Here is an 8,547-nt window from a genome sequence, read left to right on the forward strand (position 1 = left end):
CTTGTCCAGATCCTAGACAATGCCAAGTGCATGTCCAGTGGGACAGAGAGATGTGCCATCATGATCTTCAGTAGCCTCAGGTGGCACTCAGCCTGCCTGGCTGCAGTCCAGACTCCACACCTCAGCCAGCTTCTAGATGATAGCCCTAGGCATGTATGCATATGACCCAGCTGCTGTCTAACCTGGCCCAGATTCCAGAAAGCAACCGTTGCTAGGGAAAAAGTCCAGGACTTACAGGGAAGATAAATGTTTCTTCAGCCAGACCCTTCATCAGAACCTTAACAGGCTCCAACCTTCCTTGGACTTTGAGACCAAGTTTTCTTGGGAAGTGAACTGAGAGGCAGGATCAGGCAGCTGGCAAGTGATATGCCTCAGTATTGAGAAAATGAGGTCACGAACTGCACGATTTGGTGTAGGGGAAGGTCAGAATCTCAAAAACATGTAAACAAGGGAGGCCACGAAAATGTCTCAGAGAAAGAGGACTAAGGAAGGATGACTCAGACAAAACTCACAGAAACTTTTATATTGATAGTGTAAAAGAAAGAAAAACTTCTCTACCTCAGGGCACAGATATAGGTCTCAGGCTCCAGGACAAAGCCAACCCAAGCCTTGCCTCACAGGCATAGCAAAGGGGATGAGGATGGAGCAGTGATGGAGAAGGAACCAGGGATTCGATGGAGATGGAGAAGATGAAGATGACATTGGATGGAAGGGCTTCAGAGTCAGTGGGAAGGGAGTGGACGAAGATGCAGAGGTACTGAGGCTGAGCTCTGTAGGAAAGAAATGAAGTCTAGCTCTTTGCCTTTTTTTCTAACTTTCCAGACCCAGCGTGTGCACCAATTGAGAGGGGAAAAGTTGACAATACGTGCCAAGAACTTTTAAGTAAGAGGAGCCAATTCAGCATAGTAGTTAAGAGTGAGGGCTCTTGAGAAGGGGTATAACTCAGGGGCAGACTGTGTGTTTAGCGTGAATGAGATCCTGGTTCAATCCCCAGTATATCCATTAAGAAAAAAAAAAGAGTGAGGGCTCTTGAGTTAAATTGGGTTTCACTTGAGTCAATTTGGTCACCAGCTGGATAACACTGAGCAAACAAAAGAAACTCTCGGTGCCTCATTTTTCCCCTTCATAAAAGGGGGTTAATGTGAGTATCTGCTTCATAAAGTTTGGGAAGATCCAAGGATAAAATTCAATTCAATTCAACAAATATGTACTAAGTGTCTATTAGGTCCAAGGCCCAGGCCCAGCTCCCATGGAACTTAGATGTTAGTGGGAGCGAACAGATAAGAAACAAGTGAAAAAAGAATAGGAAGATACAATTCCAGATCATGATAAAGAGCTCTGAAAATAATAAAACAAGAATCTGACAGTGAGTCACTAAAGGGGACACTTTTGGTAAGATGATCAAGGGAAGGCCCTGAGAAGGTGACTGTAAGATTTTAACAACTGATGCACGCAGAGCTTGCTGTGTGCCCAGTGCTATTGTGAGTGCTTTAGATGGATTAACTCACATAGTCTTTAGAACAACCTATGAGGTAGATGCTACCATTCTCCCATTTTAGTGATAAGGAAGCTGAAGTACAAAGAAGAAAAACTTGCCCGATATTGCCCAGATGGTGAAGGGTTTAGGTTTGAGCCCAGGTTTTAACCAGAGACCATGCCCTTAACTACCACTTTATCTTGCCTCTCAAAAGCAGGCTGCAAGTGGTCAGGCGAAGATAGTGTATAGAGAGAATTTGTGCCTGGCACTTGGTCATATTATTGTTGCTGCCGTCATTGTGATTATTGTTATGAAGAGAAGTTGAGGCTCCAGAAGGCAAAGCTCCATATTCTGAGGAGTCTGGAGTGTTTGGGGCTTGAGTGACACTAAGTGACTTGTTCTGTTCCAGATCCTGTACTGACCGCTTCATTCCCTTATCTCTCCAGAAAGGGGCAGGTGGAGGCCTGCCCTGCTCTCTAGGAACACCAGGCCCCCAGATCAGCTGGAAGTCACTCCATCCTGACCTTGCCTGGAATGTGCAAGGAGAGCTGACCATCACCCCTCCCAGTCTCCAGGAAGTTGTAAAGGGCTCAGGAATCGCTCCAGCTGACTTCACAGGAATAATTTTCCTCCCCGGGGGAAGACCTCAGATAAACTGTAACATGAAGGCTCCCTTTTCTGAGAGGAGAGGCTGGCAATAAAATTGTAGGAGCTTCTGCCTGAAATGCACTGGATGCTGGATCAGGACCTGGGTTTTTTTCTAGCCCTACTACTAAAATCACTGCGTGGCCTCAGGGAAATCACCTGGGTTCTCTGGGCCTCAATTTCCTCACCAAGAAAATAAAAGGATTAGGCTAAGACCCCTTCCAGACCTAAAATTTCACTCTGTATTCTTCTTCCCAAATGAATGGAAGCCTTATATTAGGAAAATAGCTTCGTTGGCCTCCCATCTAAGGTTCAGTTGGCTAGGGGAAGGAAACTAACTTTTAAAGGTTTGTACATGTTTTAGATCCTATAACATATTTACATAAATTACCCCCTTTAATCTTCGGAATAACTCTTTGGAGAAGGTAGTGCTGCTTTCATTTTACAGAGAAGACACCTGAGGCTCAATGAACAAATTGCCCACAAATATCCAGGAAGTAACAGGCAAAATCAGGATTTAAATCCAGGTCCCACGAAATCTCAGAATCTCTTCTCTTTCCACCCTGGTGCCTCTTGTCTGATATGGCTACCTTCTCAGTGTCAGTGAAGGGTTGTGAAGGATTATCACTTTAGCACATCATTTTATGGGAGACAAGAGTCTCACCTGGTCTGGGTTCAGGAGAGGTTGACACCTTTGGAAGGCACTGGCTTTGGGGGATGGGCTGCAGTGGCCCCTAGATGGGGAGGGGAGGCAGTTAGAGCTGGGTTTTCTGGAGACTGGAAAGCCATTATCTGCAGTGGCTGAAGAAGGGGGTTGGCAAACTAATGGGATTCCCTCCTGAATCAGGCCCAGGATTTCCCTAATACGCTCTCATTTAATTCTCTTAGCAACCCTTTGAGGTAGCCATCATCATCTGGGTGTTCAACAGGAAGAGAATAATTCAGTAAACTACACAACCAAATGGAATATGACCTGAAAGATTAACTGAGGTCATGTCTAACAGCATGAGGTCTAATTAAATGGTATGTTAGATACAATATTGTAAGAACTACTAGGGGAGTAAATAGGAAGGTTTGACAGGGGTTTTTAGGCAGCTGTATAATACCAAAGGCTGAGTAAGGCTGAGGAGGAAACACCTAAATCCACATTTCTCTAAAGCAAGATTAAAATACAACTTGTTTCATAGAAATTAATAGTAGGAAAAATAATATTCCATTAAAGCTTTTTAAGGTAAAAACCAGTTTTAAAAATTCGAAAGATCAGGTAATGTTCTCTTTGACCTAATTTAAGAGGACCCAGGAAACACAAAGTGTGGTACAGAACCCACATGGGAAAAGAAGCAAAAGAAGTAAGTAACCAGGCACGTCCAAGGGATGATGAAAGCACAGACACCATAATCAGAGGCATGAATGAGTACTAGCTGAATTCTTCTGAAAACAGAAAGGCCCTTGACTTGATTCAAAAACAGAGCTCAGTGTCATGGAGTCCACAAAACACGGCTAAGACCAAAAGATGCAGGCATGCAGGAAGCAAAGGGAGGCCTGCCAAAGACTGCCCAGCGTGGGGGGTTGCTCTGCTGGTCATCAGATAAAGACAATTACTTTAAAAGACCAAGAGATAGTGCAAGGCTGCAGCCCCAGGGCTAAAGCAGGCAAACAGCTCCCTTTCCAGAACCAGTGGTTCCTCCCCATAGTCCTGAGTCCTCACAAGGGACCCGTGGGCCCATGGGGTAACAGGTCACCCTGCCCAGGCTGCCCTGGGGTCTGCCAGGGGTTGGAGATAGGGTGTAATTGAGAGTGGGTGACTCCTAGGAACTGGCTACAGAGGAGGAATTTCTGGGAATAGAGCCTGTCCTCTGCCTTGGAGCCCGTCCCACCACTTCTGCCCCTCTGAACAGGAGTCTGAGAGCTACAGTGAGCTATGATATCCTTATTCATTTTCTTAAATTACACAAGTCATATATGATCATGGTAAAATTTTTCTTTTCAATCAATAGAGGAATTTATACAGTAAAAAACTGAATTCCTGCTATTCCCCTCTCCTCAAACAGCGCAAAACCCACAAATCCTCTCTTCCAGAGTTAACTACTGTTAACAGTGGTGTCTATCCTTCTAGACATTGTCCCCCACACATATGCAAACATATGTATGTATGTGAGGGAGGCGGGAAGGGCAAATTATTTAATATCTGCACCTAAATTTTCTCAGCTTTATAATGGGGGAATACTATACTAATCCCATAGGATTATATTGTGAAGGCGAAATGAGTTAAAATATCTAGCATTCTCAGAATAGTGTCTGGCCCATCATAAGCACTCAGGGGTTAGCGGTTGTTGTTGTTCCTGCATTCTTTTTCACAGCAGCTCAGTATACAGAACGATAGTCAGAGAGGTTTTTATTGACCCTCTCACAGATGCCCAAGGGCACATGTAAATTAAATGGCTCATCTAAAATTAGTGAGGCTGGGCTCAGAGCCCAGGATTCTGCCTCTGGTCCAGAGTTGTTCTCACCATACCACAGAGTCCTCCACAAGTCCCCTTAAAACCAGAGGTCTGGAGAGGGCAGCTGGTCCCACTTCTTGCCCCTCAGTGAGATCCAGCTCAGCTGCCCCATTTTTTTGGATTCCAGGATGGGTCTCTGGGGGAGGGTGAGCCTTCCTCTTGTGGTGGTGTCCAGACATGCCCCTCCTTTTGAGGCCTGGCTTTCCGTTCTACACAGTAAATCATGCTGAGGACTCCCAGCTGCTCTGGAGTTAGCTCAGGCTGATTGGCAGAAAGGCAATGGTTCAGAGCTGAAGGTGAGATCTGGCTGCGATCTGGCTGCTTATCAGGCTACACACATTTCCAGAGCTCCCTCTATGCGTTCCAGGCACTGCACCAGCCAGTGAGGGGTACCTCCATAACATAAGTGTGAGACATAGCCATGGCCTCTGGGAGGCCCTGTCCGACAGGGACACTCAGGGCTCCTGCGTGAAGGAGAATTAATAAAATGGCCGCACTTAGGCTAACAGATTGCTCACTTGAATGCTTCCCCTTAAAAAACAGTCAACTAATCTGATTGACCAGTTGCTACTCACAGTTCCAGGCCCATTGTTAAAACTAAAGCTATTTTACTGTTTCTGCTTTATTCCAGTAATTGAAAGCAATAATCATACTTGGTTTCTGAGTTGTTCTCCTGGGAGAAGGTCACAGAACTATAATCTTAGAAAGTAGTCTAAATGCCAAGACTATGCCTTGGGTGCTTAAGAGGTGAGACAGAGATAGAAAAAGTGCCTCTATAGAATTGGTCGCCTGGAAGCATCATGATGCCACTCTAAGTCTTATGACTTAGAAACTGATTCTTTTGATTGTTTATTGTTTGAGCTATGGCTATATAATCACCCTACCACGTCCCCGAGGTGGGTTCACAGTTTTGAAGGCACTAGCCTGCTGTAAGTCCCCTCTACCCGGCAAAGTAATAAAGCTGTCTCTTTTCTTCTAAGCTCCAAGACCCTGTCTCTGAGTTTCAGTTTGGTTCGTCAGGGACAGGGGCCGATATTTCAGCAACATGGGTGCAGGGGCTCCTCTGGGTGGTCACAGGGGCAGAGCAGGGCAGGCAGGCAGGCAGCTCCTGAGCGCAGTTACCTGGTTCCTGTTTCTCCTCCCTGCCTGGCCCTCATGTCTACTTCTAGCACCATCTCCCTTGCCCTGATACTCATATAGAAGAGAGGGGGATGCCGGGTCATGGCCAGGCTGAGGCCTTTTCTGTCACCCTGGGAACTTTTCACATACCTTGAAGCACCTTTGCAGACTCCAGTCTCAGAGCTGGAAAAGTTTTGGGGATCATCCACCGTGCTCATTTACCAAATGAAGAAATAAGTTTTGGGGAAGGAGGGGCAGGGGCACAAGCACTTACTAGGCACAATTGTGGTGCCATTCACCACGCTAAGGACTACAAAATCTATTTATTCTGCCCCTATGACAACCCTGAGGTAGGTATTATCTTTCCCACTTAAAGAATGAGGAACCTGAGACTTGAGGAATTGAAGTGAGTTGCTCAAGGTCATAAGGAATGGAGTAGCCTAACACGTACCTACATCTTAGTATAGGGAGCCCAATACATCCAAACACCACATTGGCCTCTTCCTTTACCACCTATTCCAAATGCAGGAGAGCTTTTCCTCTAGTCAGGCTAATGATAAGGCACATATAGGATGATAGGAACTCTTCCTCAGCCAACCACCTCAGCAATATCTATCTTCCCCCTGGAAGTGTCACTCCTTCTGCAACCCTATTCTGGGAGAAGGCAGTATGGCTTCAGGGGACTAGTGAACAGAGCAATGGTGTTCCATTGGTGTCCAGCAAGATGCAGGAATTTTTTATGTGGTAACAGGGGAAGCCAACTCTGGAGTGCCCAGGAGAGCTCTGGCTAGAGCCTGTTTGCTCCTGTGCTGTGCTGAAAGCCCAGATGTTATTCTGCAGAACTAGCAGCCCCAGTTTCCAAAGGCCACAGCTGAGTCACTTTCTTTACCCTGCCCTGGATTACTAGTTCCTTTGCCTCTGAACTTTTTCCTCATTCATTCTCTCTAAGGTCATATGTTTTCCTCATTCTGCTTACTGATAACAGTTTTTCCAGAAGTTCCTTGGAATCATCAATCTCAGACTGTCAATGCTGGTGGTCCCACCTCATCCCGCATAATGGTGACAACGGAGATGATCCACTTCAGGGTTTTTGAAAGCACACAGCACAAATATGCAAGTGCACTTGAAAATCTATACTGTTAAGCTATATAAGGACAGCATTAAATCTATATATATGTGACAAGACATTAAAACAGCAATGTGACAATTGCATTTGAATCACTCGCTCAGAAGACAAAGTTCCTTGAGTCCCACAAAGTGTCAATCTCTTGTGGTCTGAGAATCTAAGATTTGCATCTTAATAACTACCTCAATTCAATCTATGCTACAGTGATCTGCATACTTAAGAGAGGTTAGAGCCAAAACAGAACATTCTACACACATCAACTTCACTTCCTCCTAGTGACCTATTAAAGTGAATGGTTCTCAGAGCACCCTGACATTGAGGTTTGACAGAGTGGTGAGTCCTTCAGTACAAATTCATTGATGGGGTCTGCTGCTCAATAGAATCCAGTCACAGTTCTCCGTGAAAGCAATGCCAGCCTATGCCAGCCCTTTACAGGGGCTGTTTGTGGTCGTGTCCTGGCAGTAGGCCCGGATTTGAGAGGAACTAAAGAGTTTACTAATAAAAAGACTGAGGCCTGAAGAAGTTGTGACCTGTTCAAATTTAAAGAAGGTGAGGCCCAGGCTTCCAGTTTCCCAGTGGCTTCATGGCTCCGTTCTCAGCAGCCTCTGAAAGCACTCCCATTCCCCAGTGTCCTCCCACATGGCACATAGATGGGTGCAAAACTAATCTCAGATTTTCTTAGAGAGTATAAATATCAATATTTTGGTTTTTTGTCTAACCAGGTCGCTTTTAAAATGTGTACACTCTTTAACCCTGTCAGTCTAAAACATAACATCAGGAAATGGTAAGTCAGAAGTACAAACATGTATGCACGAGGACAGTCATTGCAACTTTATTGTAAGCCCCCAACCCTATGGACTACCCAAATACCCAAACTACTGTGATTTTCTCTATAAATAGTAGTACATTCATACAATGGGATATGGTGATTTAAAATGATGATGTGTGACATAGTGGTAAGAGAGGCCAAGGTGGTAGAGCAGGAAGACCCTGAGTTCACCTCCCACAGGAACACCAAAATTACAACTATTACAGAGCAACCACTACTGAGAAAGACCTGAAGATTAGCAGAAAACATCCTCCATAACGAAAGATATAGAGAAGGAACCATACCAAGACAGGTAGGAGGGGTAGAGATGCGGTACAGTCAAATCTCATACCCCACAATGGGTGACCCACAAATGGGAGGATCATTACAATTGCAGATACTTTCCTCAAGGATCAAGGAGTCTGAGCCCCACATTAGACTCCCCAGCCTAGGGGTGCTGCATGGAGAAGACAAGCCTCAGAACACTTGACTTTGAAGGCAAGTGGGGTTTACTTTTAGGAAAGCCAGAGGACTGTAGGAAATAGAGACTACACTCTCAAGGGCACACACAAAATCTCACACACTCCAAGACCCAGCGCAAAAGCAGTAATTTGAAAGAAGCCTGGGTCAGACCCATCTGCTAATCTTGGAGAGTCTCCCAGAGAGGCAGAAGGCTCCTAGGAACAGAGATGCTGGTGGCAGCCATTTGGGGGAGCTTGTTCTACCATAAAGACACCAGTGCTGGCAAGCACTATTTCGGAATCCTCCCCCCAGGCTTATTAACACTAGGACCCAGTGTTACACCCACCAGAGAACCAGGAAGGAAGAGGCAGGACTGTGCTACAAAGACTAGGATGGTCTAAGAACCAGG

Source organism: Vicugna pacos, chromosome 6, assembly GCF_048564905.1.
Source record: "Vicugna pacos chromosome 6, VicPac4, whole genome shotgun sequence".
Taxonomy (NCBI): Eukaryota; Metazoa; Chordata; class Mammalia; order Artiodactyla; family Camelidae; genus Vicugna; species Vicugna pacos.